This window comes from Papio anubis, chromosome 7 (genome assembly GCF_008728515.1).
Source record: "Papio anubis isolate 15944 chromosome 7, Panubis1.0, whole genome shotgun sequence".
Taxonomy (NCBI): Eukaryota; Metazoa; Chordata; class Mammalia; order Primates; family Cercopithecidae; genus Papio; species Papio anubis.
Window position 1 is genome coordinate 119406948 of NC_044982.1, and position 18606 is coordinate 119425553.

The window sequence follows — 18606 nt, forward strand, 5'->3', positions numbered from 1 at the left end:
AGACCTACTGCAGAAGAAAAAAGATTTCTGCTTTCAAAATATGACTGCTCATTGACAATGCACCTGGTCACTCAAGAGCTCTGATAGAGATGGACAAGATTAATTTTGTTTTTATGCCTGCTAACACAACATCATTCTATAGTCCATTGATTAAGGAGACATTTTCACTTTTAGGTCTTATTATTTAAGAAATACATTTCATAAGATCATAGCTGCCATAGATAGTGATTCCTCTGATGGATCTGGGCAACGCTGATTGAAAATATTCTGGAAACAATTTACCATTCTAAATGCCATTAAGAATATTCACGACTCATGGGAGGAAGTCAAAATATCAACGTGGACAGGAGTTTGGAAGAAGTTGATTCTAACCTTAAAGGATGAATTTTAGAGGTGTAAGACTTCAGTGGAGGAAGTAACTGCAGATGTGCTGGAAATAGAAAGACAACTAGAATTTGAAGTGAAGCCTGAAGATGGCAATGAACTACTGCAATCTCATGATAAAATTTGAACACATGAGGAGTTACTTCTTATGAATGAGCAAAGAAAGTGGTCTCCTGAGATGGCATCTACTCCTAGTGAAGATGCTGTGAACACTATTGAAATGAAAACAAAGGACTTAGAACATTACATAAGTTAATAAGGCAATGGCAGGATTTGAGAGGATGGACTGCAATTTTTAAAGAAGTTCTACTGTGGATAAAATGCTATCAAACAGCATCGCATGCTACAGAGAAAACTTTCTTGACAGAAAGAGTCCGTCAGTGTGATAAACTTCATTGTTATCTTCTTTTAAGAAATTACCACCTCAGTCTTTGGCAACCACCATCCTGACTAGTTAGCAGCCATCAGCGTCAAGTCAAGATCCTCCATCAATAAAAAGATTACAACTCACTGAAGCCTCAGATGATCATTTGTATTTTTTAGTAATATAGTATTTTTAATTAAGGTATGTACATTTTTTTTTTAGGCATAATGTTATTGCTCACTTATCAGTGTATAGTACAGTGTAAACATAACTTATGTGCACTGGGAAACCAAAAAAAAAAAGTATGACTTGTTTTATTGAGATACTCACTTTATTGGGGGTGGTCTGGAATGGAACCTGCATATCCCTGAGGTGTGCCTGCATGGGTCAGAACAAGCCACACAGCCCTCACCTAGGAGGCTGAGAAGTGTAGGAGAGCACGTGGAATGTGGGAGTGCCATCTCTCCCAGTCTGCCATTTCTGAGTAGATTTCAAGGTCTGTTATTACAGAAACAGTCAACTCTGCAAAGAAAAGGAGAACAGCAAGGTAATGAAAATGAACCATCCACGGCAATGGGCATCTTAGGGGTAAGGAGGGGCCTCTCCTTGCTGCCATTCACTACAAGTAGCTCTTGCATGGCAGTCTGTGTTGGAGTTTGTCACGCACGAGTGGCCAGGCTCTTCCACCCACAGTGCCCACATGCTAACGTGATGAGGACAAGGTTGGTATGAAGAGTGTTCCCAGCCTCCCCATCATCTTTCCCAACACCATGTTTGCTACCACCCACCACCAAAACTGTCTTCCTTGCCTGCTCCATTTCTCCTCCCCCAGCTCTCAAAAAAGAGTTCCATCTTGGCCATCCCGGTTGCCAGGAGGATGGAGAGATGGGCAGTGTTGCAGAGACAGGAGGGAAGGGGTAGTATTCTGGTTTGCTAGGTCAGTTCCTGACTTCTCCTTTGTAAAAAGGAATTTGGGTCAGAAGCCAACTAGAAAGAAAACTAAAGAAGAGTGGAGCCAAGGAGAAGAAAAAGGAAAAGAAAATGAAAAAACAGTTGTTAAGCCCATCTAAATAATGGAGACATGGAAGAACCAAAGGGAGATGGCACAACAGGAGAGTTTGGAGTGTTTCGTAGAGTGGATGTTTTTTGAAGTATAAGGTAATGAGACAGAGAACTAAAAGCAGGTCTCATTCTTTTCATTCCTTTGAGAGATGTGCATAAAGATGGAAAATCTCTTACTTTCCTTTGGTTATTGGATTGTGCTTCTTTGACTATAACTTAGTGTAGAGACTGGGTCACAAGGACTCCCTGCATTGGCTCAAGTTACATTAATAAAAATTCAAACCTGAATGAGTAGCATATTCTCAGAGCTTGAAAGGCAAAAGCATAAAAATCAAGAAGTGGCCATAACGTCTCAGAAAGGTATTAATAAGCTTTGGTAATTTTGGTAATGACAAAGAATGAGGAGAGGAATGTGCATCAGCAACAGCAAGAAGCCCCTCTTCCCTGCCCTCTGAGAGCTCGGCGGGCTTTCGATGCTTGTCTTCCACTGAAGTCACCAGGCCTGAGCTCCATTTCCTGGACACACGCTGACTAAGGAGTAGCTCCTCCCTCGCTCTGTTCATTGTACCTCCACTTGTGGAGGCCACGGTGACATTAGCTCTGTTGGCTACCACATCCCACCGTTGACTCATATGAAACTTCCTGTCAACTAAAAACCCAACACCTTTTCACTTGTGCTGTTGACCCAGGTATCCCACATCCTGTGTGTGTCTGGTGAGCATCTGAGCCCCAGTGTGAGCAAAGGTCTCTATCACCTTTCATCTTGGTGTGCAGTCATTTTGGCCCAGTGTTAATTTCAGTCCTCTTCAGACCTGCCTCTCACCTTCCCGGTATTGTCCATCCTTCCGACCTTCCCACATGCTCCTCGGTGATAAGCCAGTTCAGTGCCACATGTGACACAGAGCCCCAGCCTTCAGAGTCAGATCCATCTGGATGCCAAATCTTATTGCATCAATTGCTGTGAGGTCTTGGGCAAGTTGCTTGCCCTCAGTTACGTATTTATTTCCTTGTCTGTGAAAGGGTAATACTTCTCTTACAGTCATGCTGTGAGGGATAAAATAAATAAGCTTTGTAAAATATTGGCAATAGTTGCTGACACAGGAATTTCTCAATAAATGTTCATCCTTCCCTCCACCTATTTCATTCCGGTCATTGATAAAAGTGCTGAGTAAGATATGGCCAAAGACAGAGTCCCTTGGCATGCCACTAGAGACCCTCATCTAGGCTGATGTAGTTAGATTTATCCATTCCATTTGGGTATGGCCCTTTAACCAGTTCCTAATCTATTGAATTGCACCAGCATCCAGTCCTAACTTTTCACCTTGAGATGAGCATGAGACACCTTGCCAAATGTCTTGCTCAAGTCCAAACAGATCACATATTTCTCACTTGCCTGTCTAGAAATCCAAAAGGGCAAGCTGGAGAGCTCAGGTGTGGGAATCACAGCGTTTCAGCCACTGTAGTGGGGTGGAGTGGGGAGGGCACAAGTCATACTTTGTATTTAATTATCAGAATGTTGGGCTTGTAGAGAGAAGCCCTGTTTCCCAGCAATGTGCCAGGTAGGCAGACAAGGCAACAAGTACGACCAAGTACATTCTGTTGCCCAGGAGCTGGCCCAGAGGTGGTGGAAATGTGCGCTGAACTAGGATCTAGGGACCAGAGTTCTAGTCTCACAGTTACTGGGTGACCTCAGGCAATCTTGTAACTTCCTGACCTGTTTCAGCTCAGCCACACTGAGCAGATCCTCACTATGAACATGCCCCTTTAGCCCTTAACTGTTTGCCCAGTTCCTCCCTAGGCTCAGGAAATGGAAGTATTTGACCAACTGGGTAGTACATATACCCCAGGGAGGAGGGGGATGAATACATGGCAGGGTTCCAGAGAGTACAGAGAGCTATACCAAAGGCACAGCAGCTCTTCCTAAAATGGTGGTTAGTTACAGATTTGCAATGTGCATACACACTTATGCATACCCATACACAAACATATATGCACATGTGGATATGCTGTGGGAAAGAAATAGAGTTCTTTAAATTCTGCATGCATTTTTAAAATAAAGTCTGAGATTCCAGAGATATTTTCTATCTGCCACTGGCATATGACCCCCCACCCCTATGGGTACAACATCACCTTCCTGAAATTTGAAAGTCACCCTGCTAGGCAGAAGGAGCCCTAGAGGATATCTTCGATACATGAAGACCAAATGGCTGTTCTTGACTTCCTTGGTGCTCCAGGAAAAGCCCGGCCGCTTTCTATTTCAAGATCTGCCCCTTCCTCTAGGGCACACTGCCCTTCCAAGTGCCTGTTCCCCAGCTCCAGAAGCTCCCCTGATGCTATGAAGGAGGAGCAGCAATAAAGAGCCTGCCCATCCCATTCCCACCACAATCTGTAGTCACAATTGTGTCTACTGTGGCCTTGATCTTGGGCCCCACTTATGAGCTGGGAATGTAGGAAAAAAACACTAGACTTAGAGTAAGACAGGCCGGAGTTCAAATCCTGGCCTCTCTTATCATGCAAAGGCCTCAGGCAAGTCACCTACTTCTCTGAGACCAGATATGCAAATTGCAAATTGGGATCCTAGGACCTACATCATCGGTGGTTGGGAAGTTATGGGGAAAGGTCTTCACATATCCTCAAGTGCCCATCAACTCCACCTTTCTCTTAGTCTTGATTCCTCCAAAATCAAGGTTACCTTTCTTTCTAATTTTTACCTGACAAGGCACAGCATAATGAAAAATGAAACCGGTTGGCCGTCAGGACACATGATTTTGAGACTACAATGCTCAACGCTGGCTATCAAGTCATGTATATAAACCATGCCTCAGTTTCCTCACCTTTAAAAGGGGAGAGGTGAAATAGATATTAATTATATCAGCCTCCATGTATTGCATGCCTGCAGTGTGCCAGTCATTTCATAGATGCCATTTAATGCATATTAATTCAGTATCCTACAAGACGATATTATCAGGCTTTACTCTATGAAAAGGAGTGGGGTGCAGGACTCAAGAACATGGGCTTTGAGCTAAGACTGCTTGACTTCACCCCCCTGCTCTTTACTCAGCTGTTTTTTGACCTGAGACAAGTAATGTAACCGCTCTATGCCTCAGTTTCCCTTCTGCAAACTAGGGTGTTTATGAAGATTAAATCACATAATCCAAACAAGGAGTTTCACTCAACACCTGGCACAAGGGAAGCCCTGCATAAGTAATTACCCCAGAGGAGCCGAGATATCAGAGACCTGTCCAAGGCTACAGAGCACAGGGCTCTCCAGCTGTAAGTCCATGCCCTGGTCCTCTGAAGAATGCTGTCTCTTTACAGGACTGTGGAGGGCCCTCCAAACGCATCTCTGTATTGACTCTGGAGTTGTTGGGCTGGTGGTTTAGTGCCCAGGAGGAAACCTCTGGAAGTCAGGGGAGAGACATGAGATCCTGGGGAACTCAATCTTCCCCCATGCATGGCAGACAGCCAGACCCTAGCAGACATGCCCACAGAGAATAGACACACACACACACACACACACACACACACACACTCATATACACATGCACACTTAGCACAGGAGCCATTTCTCCAGCTCAGCCTGTTCCAAGACTCCAAATCCCAGGGCTGCTGCAAACAAAGCTTTTAATCAACTGCCCCATCAACACACCTGCCCAGGACCTCAGCCCCTCCTGGGTGCTGTGATGGACACATACGAGAATTCCTTTCACTGCTATGTTTACTGAGCACTTATTATGTGCTAGCTCATAGGCAAGGCAGTGTGACTTCAGAGACAAATAAGCCAGTGTCACTGGAGTCACGGACAAGACTGGCTCACTACAAAACAGAGAATACAGTCCAGAAGATGAGTACAATAAATTCCTGCCAGTACCGGGGATATGAGCTGAGTCTTAAAGTCATTAAGTATCCTCACTATGGGAACAGGGTGAGGAACAGAGCCCTCAGGCAGAAACAGCAACTTAAGTACCTGCATGGAGATGAGAGACACCCCGGCATAACTAGAGCTGGGTTGCGGGAGAGGAGAGTGATGACAGTTGAGCCTGGGGAGCTACACTGAGGATTTTGGCCTAGTTCCTTGTTAATGGGAAGACATTGAAGCATATTAATAGGCCTAGAGAGAGCACAGAGGAGAGAGTTTTGAATTAGAAGCCTAGGAAGACTTCCTGGAGGAGGTGACTTCTGAGCAGGCCCTTAAGTGGTGGCCAGGACTTTGGGAGATAGAAAGGAAGGGACTTTCAGGAAGAGAGAATAGTGAGAGAAAGTATGGCAGGTACAGGACCATTTGCAGAATGGCCAAGGCCACCAAAGGATAGTGGAGGAAATGTCACAGGAAGGGCCATGGAGGGTTAAAGAGGTGACAGAACACTCTAGCCCAGTGTGGTCAGAGAAAACTCTATAAAGAAAATGAATGAATCGATGAATCAGCCAGCCAATGAGGAGCCTTGATTGGAACCATCGAGTGTGACAGGTGTGAGTAAGCATAGGTTCCGTACAAAGGCAGCCTGCCCCTGGCCCTTGCTTCTGCCCTTTCACCACAAGTCTCATCAAAACTGACATGTCTGAGGTCTCCTTCTTTGGAACCCCATTGGGAATCTCAAAACTAATCTTTGGAGCTAATTGTAGTTGCAGATGGAGCAAATCCTAGATTCCATACAACCTAAGCCCTTGATTTTACATCTGAGAAAACTAAAGTCCAGAAATGGAAAACGACTTATCCACGGTCACGTAGCAAGAGAGTCAGCACGACTAGCGCCAGGAATCCCAACCCCTCCCTCGGGGCTCCCTTCACCTCACTGCCCTGCCTCTTAGTCATCAGCCACCAGCGGCTTGTGGTGGACAGAGGCACTTCTCTTTATTACAGACACTTCTGGAGGTGGACTCAAAGGAATTAATCTGTTATGGTAAGACTTTGAGCAAGGGAGATTCGCAGGTGTTGTAGTCCCACAGATAGACCAGGTGGGTAACTGGGTAACTGAACCATTCCCCAGAGTTGGGGCTGGCCTGAGCCCTAGGCGCAGAGTGGGGAGGAGTAAGGAGCTAGGAATTTCACCTACATTGATTCAATTTCATAGAAACCTCATGGCAAGGGTAATATGAATCCCATTTTGCAGAAATTGAGGTTTCAGGAGGTTAAGAGGTTTTCCAAGGCATGAAAGTGACAGTATGGGGATTTGCTCTTGGGCCACTCCCTCTTCACCCAAGAACACCATCACAGTCAGCTGCTCCCATCAGTTACTCTCCCGTCAAGGGCCTGGGCAACCCCACAGTGGAAGATTTGCTCTTTATAGGTAGGTAACAGCCCATTAGGAAGCCTCTGTTTAATAAACCATTAATGTTGAATTATTAAAGGGATAGGAAAGTGCTAGGAAGATTCAGATAGACAAGGGTAGGGAGAGAGTCTGATAGGGAGGGGCCAATGAAATAATATTAATTTAATATCCATGAGCAAGACATCTTCTTGGGTATGACTGTAGGCGTTTATAACAATCACATTATAACCCGTGTCCCACCATTTTACAGACAAGGAAACTAAGACTTAGAGAGGTTTCCTGACAGCCACAGGGTGTGGACATAGGGGCCACTGGCATGTTTGATTCTTAGGAATACTTTGGTTTCTTGTATGAGCTTCACTCATGACAATTTTTACCAAACTTTATAATGTGAAGCTAATCCTTTGAGCTAGAAACAAAAAAGAAGCTGAGCCATCTTTTTCCTCCCTGTATCCATTTCAGCCACTGCCCCTCCCTGCTGGTCAAGCCAGTCAGTGTTTTCTGCTCTTGGTTAGCAATTTCATTCCAGCTCCTGAGGCATTTTCCATGACACTCAGCTGGGAATAGAAAAACAAGACAAAAATCAAGCTATGCTGTTAGGAACACTTGACCAGGCATTGGAATCCATGATTCTTAAGTCTTCAGGAAACATCAGATTTGATATACCAAAAAAAATCTCACTGCCCACATGACCTGTTGAGGAGCTCCACAGGAGAGCAATAGCAGGCACAGCAATCTCTGCCAAAGGCCCTGATATGGTTTGGCTGTGTCCCCATTCAAATTTTGTCTTGAATTGCATCTCCCAGAATTCCCAAGTGTTATGGGAGGGACTCAGGGGGAGGTAATTGAATCATGGGGGCTGGTCTTTCCCATACTATTCTCATGATAGTGACTAAGTCTCATGAGATCTGATGGGTTTATCAGGGGTTTCTGCTTTTGCTTATTCCTCATTCTCTCTTGCTGCCGCCATGTAAGAAGTGCCTTTCACCCTCCACTGTGATTATGAGACCTCCCCAGTCATGTAGAACTGTAAATCCAATTAAACCTCTTTTTCTTCCCAGCCTCAGGTATGTCTTTATCAGCAGCATAAAAATGGACTAATACAGTAAATTGGTACTAGGAGTGGGGTGTTGCTGAAAAGATACCTGAAAATGTGAAAGCAACTTTGGAACTGGGTATCAGGCAGAGGTTGGAACATGTTGGAGGCCTCAGAAGAAGACAGTAAAATGTGTGAGAAAGTTTGGAACTTCTTAGAGACTTGTTGAATGACTTTAACCAAAAACCTGATAGTGATATGGACAATAAGGTCCTGGCTGAGGCAGCCTCAGATGGAGATGAGGAACTTTTTGGGAGCTGCCTCAGACAGAGATGAGGAGCTTGTTGGGAACTGGAGCAAAGTTACTCTTGTTATGTTTTAGCAAAGAGACTGGAAGCATTTTGCCCCTGCCCTAGAGATTTGTGGAACTTTGAACTTGAGAGATGGTTTAGGGTATCTAGTGGTAGAAATTTCTAAGCAGCAAAGCATTCAAAATGTGACTTGGGTGCTGCTAAAAGCATTCCATTTTAAAAGAGAAACAGAGCATAAAACTCAGAAAATTTGCAGCCTGATGATGCAGTAGAAAAGAAAAACCCATTTTCTAGGGAGAAATTCAAGCCAGATGCAGAAATTTGCATAAGTAGCAAGGATCCTAATGGTAATCCCCAAGACCATGGGGAAAATGTCTCCAGGCCATATCAGAGACCTTCACGGCAACCCCTGCCATCACAGGCCCAGAGGCCCAGGAGGAAAAAGTGGTTTTGTGGGTTGGGCCCATGGTCACCATGCTGTGTGAAGCCTAAGGACTTGGTGCCCTGTGTCCCAGCTGCTCCAGCCATGACTGAAAGGGGCCAATATGCAGCTCAGGCTGTGGCTTTGGAGGATGGAAGATCCAAGCCTTGGCAGCTTCCACATGGTGTTGAGCTTGCAGATGCACAGAAGTCAAGAATTGAGGTTTGGGAACCTCCGCCTAGATTTCAGAAGATGTATGGAAACTCCTGGATGCCCAGGCAAAAGTTTGCTGCAGGGGTGGGGCCCTCATGGAGAACCTCTGCTAGGGCAGTACAGAAAGGAAATGTGGGGTCAGAGCCCCGACAGAGTCCCTACTAGGGCAGTGCCTATTGGAGCTGTAAGAAGAGAGCCACTGTCCTCCAGACCCCAGAATCCACCAACAGCTTTCACCATGCACCTGGAAAAACCACAGACACTCAGTGCCAGCCCATGAAAGCAGCTGGGAGGGAGGCTGTACCCTGCAAAGCCACAAGGGCAGAGCTGCCCAAGACCATAAGAACGTACCTCTTGCATCAGTGTGACCTGGATGTAAGACCTGGAGTCAAAAGGGATCATTTTGGAGCTTTAAAATTTGACTGCCCTGCTGTATTTTGGACTTGCATGGGCCCTGTAACCCCTTTTATTGGGCCAATTTCTCCCATTTGGAACAGCTGTATTTACCCATTAGCTGTACCTCCATTGTATCTAGGCAGTAACTAGCTTGCTTTTGATTTTACAGGCTCATAGGTGGAAGGGACTTGCCTCATCTCAGATGAGACCTGGGACTTGTGGACCTTTGGGTTAATGCTGAAACAAGTTAAGAGTTTGGGGGACTGTTGGGAGGGCCTGATTGGTTTTGAAATGTGAGGACATGAGGTCTGGAGGGCCAGGGGGGAATGATATGGTTGGGCTGTGTCCTATTCAAATCTCAACTTGAATTGTATCTCCCAGAATTTCCATGTTTTGTGGGAGGGATCCAGGGGGAGGTAATTGAATCACGGGGGCTGGTCTTTCCCGTGCTATTCTCGTGATAATGAATAAGTCTCATAAGATCTAATGGGTTTATCAGGGGTTTCTGCTTTTGCTTCTTCCTCATTCTCTCTTGCTGCCACCATGTAAGAAGTGCCTTTCACCCTCTGCCATGATTATGTGACCTCCCCAGCCATGTGGAACTATAAGTCCAAATAAACCTCTTTTCTTCTCAGTCTCAGGTATGCCTTTATCAGCAGTGTAAAAACGGACTAATATAGTGCACTCCCGCCCCCCAGCCCCAGCCAACTGCCCTGGGGACAGTCAGCCAGGTGGCCATCCCAGCCTCCTCCAAAGCCACTAGCTCATTAAGCCAGAAGGGAAAAACCTCCATAGTGAAGGCTTTGCTGGCAGCTTACATGGAGAACTGGGGGCAAATCAGGGCAACATGAAAGGCCACTCCTCCACTTTCCAGGGAAAATTGCAGGCTCCCACCCCCCTGTAGCATGGAGAGTTTGCACACAGTATATACTTAACACACATAAGTTGAATGCCTGAGTGAATGCATAAATGACCCTTTGATAATCTGATTCTTCAACTGTCATAATCAGCTCAGGCTGCTACAACAAAATACCATAGACTGGGTGGTGGCTAAAACAACATACATGTATTTTTTCACAGTTCTGGAGGCCAGAAGTCTGAGATCATGATGGGTGTCATCACAGTTGGGTTCTCATGAGGGCTCTCTTCCTGGCTTGCAGACAGTCACTTTCTTGTGATGTCCTCACATGGCAGGTATCTCTCTTTCTTCTCTGTTTTTTTGTTTTGTTTTGTTTTGTTTTTGAGATAGAGTTTCACTCTTGTTGCCAAGACTGGAGTGTAATGGCATGATCTCGGCTCACCGTAACCTCTGCCTCCCAGGTTCAAGCGGTTCTCTCACCTCAGCCTCCCTAGTAGCTGGGATTACAGGCATACACCACCATGCCCAGCTAATTTTTTGTACTTTTAGTAGTGACAGGGTTTCACCATGTTGGCCGGGCGGGTCTTGAACTCCTGAACTCAGGTGATCCACCCGCCCTGGCCTCCCAAAGTGCTGGGATTACAGGAATGAGCCATCACGCCCAGCCTTCTTCTCTGTCATGAGGGCACAGTACTGTTGGATTAGGGCCCCATCCTTATGACTTCATTTAATTTAATTAATTCCTAAAGATCCTATCTCCAGATACAGTCACATTGGGAGTGTGGGCTTTAACATATGAATTTGATGGAGGTGAGGAACAATTCAGTTCATAGGACCAACCAAGGAAAGAATTTAATCATGATGTCATAAAAGGCTGCCAACATTCAGTATGCCTCTCTAGTAAACCAAGCAAAGGTCTTTGCCATCCTTGCTCCATCTGGGAGCCGCTTACAGTAATTTTGCTACATTCTCTTAAGGCTGCCATGACCAAGCCAGGTCTCTGCAGAGGCTGCTTAGTGGATACGATATTCAGGTCTGGGAGGGGGAGCCCAAAGTCCTCAGCAGCTTCCTGCAGAAGACAGCGCTGTGACAGATTGGAGATGCATGGCTCCTCCTGGGCTCAGGAAGAGCGCTGTCCTGAAAGCCGAGGCTCCCTGTGTCCTTCCATTCCCCTGTAAGACCTTAGGCAATTCGCTTCCCTTCTAGAGACCATCTTTAAAATGAGGGTGGTGAATTGATGATTTCTGAGAGCCTTCCACTACTCTTGCTTTACCTATTTCTAGAGAAAAGTAGATTCTGAGAGACAAAAGTAAACTGTTTAAGACTTAGGCCAAGAAAGAATTCTGACTTCTTTACTAACTGTTGAGAACCCTTGGGCAAATGCTTTAATCTCTGAATTTCTCTGTCTGGATATGGCGGTTATAATAATTACCTCCTTCGGGGATTTCCAGCACCACTGTGATAGACTGATTGTTTTAGGACCCTGATTCTTCATCCTTCTCTGTACCCGTGAACTTTGCCTGTGACTTTGTAAGTCCTCCTGCTATAAAGAGAAAGAGTCTTTCTCCTTGCTGTGGTTGGAATGTTTGCCTTCTCCCAAAATGTATATGCTGAAACCTAAACACCAACATGATGGTATTAGAAGAAGGGGCCTTTGGGAGATGATCAGGTCATCACCCTTATAAAAAAGGCCCCAGAGAGCTGCCTTGCCCATTTCACCACATGAAGACACAGTGAGAAGACAACATCTATGAACCAGGAAGCGGGTCCTCACTAGACACCAAATCTGCCTGCACGCCTTGATTTTGGACTTCCCAATCTCCAAAACTCTGAGAAATAAATTTTTGTTGTTTAAAAGCTACCGAGTCTATGGAATTTTATTAAAGCACCCTGTGTGAACTGAGACACCCCCTGTGTGATTCAGAGTTCCGCCATGTCACTTGCTTTGGCCAGTGAGATGTTAACAAACGTTACACAAGCAGAAATTTGGGAAAGTGCTTGCAGACTGGGTTTGCTTACTTTTGCACTCTGCCATGGCCATGAGAACATGCTTCAGCTAGCCTGCTGGAGGATGAGAAACACACAGAATGGAGCCAGTGTGCCCTAGTTGTCCCAGACGAGGCCAGCAAAGATCACCCAGCAGCCAACCCATCCCCAACATGTAAAGAGCTCTGCCAAGGCCAAGAGGACCTCCCACCTGACTCATCAGGTCACCAAGCTAAAAACACTGATTTTTTTAAGTCACTGAGTTTGGGATGGTTTGTTGTGCAGTATTATTTTGGCAATTAATAACTGACACAATCATAAAATGACACACAATAGGTGCTCAGTAAGCATTTATTTCCTGCATCATCTCCCCACCCCAGACCTTCAGGTGCAAACTTAGTTCTTATAAAGATAGTTGGGAGACAAAAATTGTGGTCCTGGTGCATTTTAAGCTTCAATCTCATTGTTACTTCACTTCAGATTGATTACAGACGCTGACTGCTCAATTTTGATTAAATACTAAATCATAAGCTGCTTACAAAATGACTGCAAAAAGCTGACATTTATGAAGTCCAATAAACTACTTGTAAGAACAGGAGTGCTAGATTGGGAGAAAAAAATAAAATCTTCATCCAAACAAACATCGGTTGACAGCAGACAGATGGTCAGAATCCCTTACTTGTAAACTGGAAAAATTAAGATTTGGCAAGAGTTGTCTGAAAAGAACTAGCAAACATCAAAGTTTCCCCTTTCAATGCTGGTGTTTTTCTGGGCCCGACTTCAATATTTTCACAGGCTACTGCACGGAAAAGGTGTTGCAGGCCTCCGCGTTGCTGGCAAGGAAAGGCTAAGAAATACCAGCAACGATTTATAGGAAGCAAGGTTGCCAACATTCCAAAGAGTGAGCGTTTAAAAGCCAGCAACTGCACATTCCCATAAATCCCCATAACTCAGCATCAGGCCTTCCCCTTAATCTGCTGAGGTGTGAGGGAAGGGAAGGCGGAATTTTCTAACTCGATTTTCCACTTGGATCAGCTTTCACAGGGGTGACTGTTGAGTTAATCTTTCAGGGGCCGCAGTAGTCTTAATAGTAATGGAATCCACCCTTAAAAGCACAGGGCCGGGCTCTCCTCACCTTTGTTAAATGAAGGAATAAGGGTGTTAAGAGGGGCTTCGGCTCTGGCAACAAGCCCCATAGCTCCAGGAGAGGTAAAGGCTTTGACTGTCCTGGTTCTCATTTTTCCCTGGCTTCTCTGTGACCTTAGAAGTGTTCAGAGAGTGAGTGTGTGCAGATGAGGTGAGCTTGTGTAGTTATCTGGCTACGTACAGAGTATGCCAAGGATTGGCAAGCTGGCATGGCTCCAAACGTGGCCCTCGTGCACTCCTTGGGGGCATTGCTTCTGCTGCTTTGGTTGCTCAGGGCTCACACAAGCCCATGACTTTGCAAGTGACAGAACTTGGGGGACCGCAGTGTTCCACACTGGACAGATCATGGTCTTTAGGCTTGGGAACCAGACCTAGCCATCTTTGTCTCCTCTTGGCTGCACAGGCAAGGACCTGAGTCTCGGTTCTCCATCCTCCAAATGGAAATCATGTCTGACTCACCTGGTTATTGAAGAAGGTGGTGACATAGACAGAGCATAGAGGAGACAAACTCATAAGCAGGTCATTGCAATATATAGGGAGTGTAATGATAAAGATATGCCTGAGACATTATGGGAACACAAAGGACATCTGGCCCAGTCTGGAGTTGGGTTGGGGTTTACAGGGAAGCCTTCTGGAAGAAGTGACACCTGGACTGAGTCTTAAAAGTTGCATAGGAGTTAACTGACAAAAAGGATAGAGATGAGCCTTCCAGGAAGAGAAGACCAAGTGAGCAAATTGTTGTCGATTAGTTTCTGTTTGGATAGCCCCAGTGATGGCCTGTTGACAAGCCCATTGCAGCTAAGACAGCTCAGACTATTAGAAAATTCATTTATAAAGAGGAAAGTCTCCCTGTGGTCCTAGTCTCCGCACAGGGAATATATTGAAGCCAGCTCTTGTGTCTTTACTTCTCCGTGCAAAAGGGTCCAGGCCTAGCAGACATTGCTCGTGCATCAGAGTGAAGTCCTACACCACACTGGCTTCTTACCTGTATCCTAGCCCAACATTCCAGGAAAATGGGGATCAAAGCCCTGAAAATGCCCAAAGGGCTCATTTGGTAAATGAGTAACCTTGGAATTGGAGCTGGATTTCAGAGTGAAGGATCGAGCTCATGCTGCAGGATTAGCTCAGGATAGAGGGTCTGGACCAGTTCTGCCTCCAAGGGTCCATCAGAACTGTAGTCTCAAGTTCTGATTGACAAACAGAGCTATGAGGAAAGCCATAGCTCAATCTACCCTCAGGGAGTAGTGGGTAGGGCAGCTGTGTCCGGAGTTAATACACAACACGATTTAGAAGCAGACCTGGCACACAGTCAGGGCTCTGCAAGTGTTTGCTGGTGTTATTATTACCTCTCAGAGGTGGGGTAGGTAAACCTGTGTGACCTAAAGGGCCCAGCCCTAAACTGTCTCCCCCACCTGCCTGGCACAAGCCTGAAATTCACTAGGATGTGTCCCTCTGTACCACACAAATAATAGATATTCCTGGCAGAGCTAACTTTGTGCCTCAGATCCCTCCTCTAGACAATGGAAGCAATAGTACTTCACTTACAGTACTTAACTCCAATGACAATTAAATGAGCGAATCAATATAAAAGCACTCAGAACAATATCTGGCATGTAGCACCACACACATGTTTGTTAAGATGATGATGATGGTGATGACTATTCATTATTCCAGGTACTCAGTAAATGTGTGTAGCAAAAAAGAAAAATAATGGAAGTGTGCGATAGCTCAGAGGGAGACCTATGGTTTGCTTATTTACTATGTGCATGAAAAACCCAGTAAAATATCGCTCTATTAAAAGACCAAGTGTGTTCTCACCTCCCACAATTTCATGACTTAGTTCCAACTTGCTGGTCACTGGAATCAGCTGCCTCTTCTTTGCCTCCCCTGGGAGTGGCCAAAAGCAGTGAAAGGAAAGAGCTCTGTGCTTGCTTCCAGGAGACTTCTGTTTGAGTCCCTGTCCCACTCCAGTTCTCCAAGCTCTGTCCCTCCCATGGCCTCAGTGGCCTCCTGTGTAAAGTGACAACTGGAGGCTGTGGCCGCAATAATATTTAAACAATTACATACTACAATTCACCTTCCGAATCCCTCAGTAATGTCTCCTAATTAATCACCTAGTATACTGCATTCTAAATTAATTAAATTAAAAGTAATTAAATCCAGGAAATTGAAATTAGTCTAATTAGATTAGAGGCACATCCAGTGATGGTGGTGAGGGGTGGTGCCATATAAATTGGCCAATTTTGGTGCAGAAAATATAAGCTTCGATTATAGACAGGCTGTTCAGAGGGAGAGGCAAGCCTTACAAAGAATAAGTCCAAGTGGGCAGAATAATGATATGGATGATAATAATAATGGTAAACACAAATAACAAGTGCTACCTTCATCACGGCTTTCCTGGATGGAGCCATACTATTGAGTCCCCACAAAACCTCTCCAGAGTAGGTGCTGTTGTTATCCCTGCTTGACAGATGGGAAAACAGAGCCTGTAGGGTATGGAAGATCATGATAGAAACCCACATGGTCTGACTCCTGAGGCTCCTCCAGCCCTCTCCAGCCAGCCTCCCAGATCTTTATGTAGAACTGATTGCCTGCACTGGACGGTGGAAAGTGGTGGATGGTGACCCCCACACCTACCATCCAGTATGGTCTGGTGATGTCAAGAGCAGTTGACTTTTATCTTCCTGTGACGCACACGATGGATGGTGTTCACAGACATGCCACACTCAAGCGTGGTTCTGGCCAGATATGGTGATCAAGAACTGTGACGTGCCTAAGATGACTTTACCCTTCTTGGAGGCTAACAGAAGACATGAGACTCCTGGGTCAGAGATCAAAGATTTCATGACTCACAGAAGTAGCAGGATCCAGAAGCAGTACTTCTTTGCATCGGCTCCCTAAGATTCAAATCTTACAGGGCAGCACAGGAAAGGCCACATGGCTCCTGCACACACCTGCACTACAGGAGAGAAACCCCGAGTGGAGGGAAGGTGAATCTTTCCTAAGGAACACTAAGCCTGCCTGCCCTTGGCTTCAGAAAGAGATACTATCTCCCATGCTTGTGGTACAGCATGCTTGAAAAGATCATCTGGAACAAAGGCAGTCAGTGCCTCTGCTCACAAACCATGCAGAAACTTGAAAGACCCATGGAGAATTGTCTCAAACCAAATCTAGCCCTGGTTTTTACAGCCTTAGCTTCTGGCAAATCCTCCCTTAAATGCATCACTCTATCGGCCACTCTGATTAATTTGACCAACAGAAGGTGGGACTAAATCCATTTAGTTAGTCTCCTATAGCATTTAATTAAGGTTACTACCAACAGGATCCATGCAGCGAGACGAGACTAACCTGCAGCACTGGCCTCAGCCATGACCGCCCCAGGGTCCTGGATCCAGCCAGGTGAACGGATGCCATCAACAACCTGGGTCTACCTTAGAAAGCCAGGTGGATACATATCTCTGCTGACCTTTCCACCCAGCTCAAGGCAGTGATCCAGGTAGAGCAGGATGTATTTGGAATTGCAGAGACTCCATCTTGGCCTACAAGGAAAAGGTGTAGGGTAATTCTATAGTCGTCTGTCACAACCCTGGTCAGTGAGCGGAGGCTGACACGAATGCTTTCCAGGGCCCAGGCCAAGGTGGGGTCAGCAGAAGTCAGGGACAAATTTCATGCCTCCTTTTCTAATTGGAGAGGTCCCATTATAGGGAAAACAGTTCACAGGGTACCCATAAATAATGACTTGGTTTTCTGTCTGGGAAGGTCACTGTGTTTGCAGTAGGGAGACAAGTTAACATCTGGCTTCCACACAATTCACAGTTATACTCCCTGGGATGCATATGGTGCCCCTAGAAAGGAAGTATTGTTCACAGTTGCTGGGGATCCCCAAATGGGACTACATCAGCTGGAGGCACAGGTTGACTGCCTCCAATATGGCCTCTCCATGGGTGGTAAGACTTAGGATTTTCAGTTCCAATAATGGAGTCCCTGTTTTCAAAGATTCTGTCTGAGGACTGTCTGTCCAACTTGTCCTGTCTGTCTACACTCCTCGTCGGGTGACATTCTCTTGCCCCATGGAATGATTGAGCAAATAGTATGAGAATGTGGTTGGGAAAGTTATCCAGAGGTGCTGGCAGTGCTTTGCATGGGAAGTGCAGGAGCTGGGGTTAAGGGGAGTGGGGACCAAGCCATGGTTGGAGCCAGTGGGAGGGGCCAGCAGAGCCAGCAGTCAGTTACATTAAGGCACTTGAACAGTTTGAGAGAGCAGCACCAGGGCCTTGCTCTTGGGAGGAAGACTCCAGGAGCGGTTCTGAAAGACAAATTTCATCAGTGTCCCTTCCTTCCCTGTACCTCTAAGTACAAGTACAGGCTAAGGTATTCCCTCTGTGGGTGCCACAGTCAATGCCCTTCCTCCACTGACCTTCCAATAAATATAATATCACCCTTTTCCCAATACTCTCCTATTCACACATACATCTTTAATCCAGAAGTTTCAACTGCAAGAGTGACAAGAGCATTTTCATAAAACATGGAGAGATCCATTATATCCCCCACTTTTGTTGATGTGGGCCATAATAGGGGGCTGCATGAGCTGTGTACTCAGCCAAGTGGTCACTATCCTAATGACCTAAGGTCAGGTCAAGCCGACAAGAGAATCCAAGTGGCCAAACCAGAATTACATTTAACTCCTCCAGGCCTTCTTTGGGCTAGCCTGGGGCTGCTCTTAAGGTAAAGGAAGATGTGTCATGCCTAGAAGTGGTCAGGACAGAATCTTGAGTTTTCAAAATAAGTCTGATTACCCGCCCCTTCCACTTCATCACTTTTACCTTGATCATTACTCAGGAAGCAGTTGAGGGAAGAGAATCCCTTTCTGGACAGCAGCATTCAGTGACCACACTGCCTTACTAAGGTGTGTGGACCAGAAGGAGGTGACCAGAGCACAATCAAAAGCAAGGAAGGAAGGGAGAGAAGGAGACAAAAAGGAGAGACCTTGCTCTGGCATAACCACATGCAACAAATTAATCTCCCATATTCCCATCTAAAACATCAGCATTCAGACTACTGCCCAGTTGTCCCCAAGGGTCCATTCTGATGGACACAACCACACAAAGGAAATGTCTGCCCTAAAGGTGAAAGTCTCTACCTCTATCAAGAGAGGAAC

The 18606-nt window shown here is 45.7% G+C and overlaps 1 long non-coding RNA gene across 1 annotated transcript in view; it reads right to left on the reverse strand.

Annotated features, from left to right (window-relative positions):
* Positions 1-289: 289 nt before the first annotated feature.
* The window catches only part of LOC116275796, a 33549-nt gene continuing 15232 nt past the window's right edge, over positions 290-18606 (reverse strand). Inside the window, exons 2-3 of the long non-coding RNA XR_004185119.1 lie at positions 2634-2854; positions 290-1270 (exon numbers count right to left, since the gene is read on the reverse strand). This is a non-coding gene — a long non-coding RNA (uncharacterized LOC116275796). The remainder of the gene's footprint in view (positions 1271-2633; positions 2855-18606) is intronic.